The following is a 368-nucleotide window of genomic DNA, read 5'->3' on the forward strand; positions in this document are numbered from 1 at the left end:
GAAGTGCATAGAGGGATAAATACTGATGAAATACAACAATATGTTGATGCAAGATGGATTTGTGCACCAGAAGCCTTATGGAAAATATTTGGATTTAATCTTTACCAATTGTATCCTTCAGTTGTAAGATTACAAATTCATTTGCCAAATCGCCAACAAGTACGGTTTTATGACCATCAAATGATCAATGACATTCTAAATGATGATCATAACTCCAAAACCATGATTACACAATTCTTTGCACTAAACCAATTGGATGTAGAAGCAAGACATTATATATGCACAAAAATTCCAAAACATTATACTTGGGACATAGGCAATAAGGAATGGAATCGAAGAAGAAATCGAAGGAGGGTTTTAAAAGGAGA

The sequence above is a fragment of the Lupinus angustifolius genome, chromosome LG01, assembly GCF_001865875.1.
Source record: "Lupinus angustifolius cultivar Tanjil chromosome LG01, LupAngTanjil_v1.0, whole genome shotgun sequence".
Classification (NCBI taxonomy): Eukaryota; Viridiplantae; Streptophyta; class Magnoliopsida; order Fabales; family Fabaceae; genus Lupinus; species Lupinus angustifolius.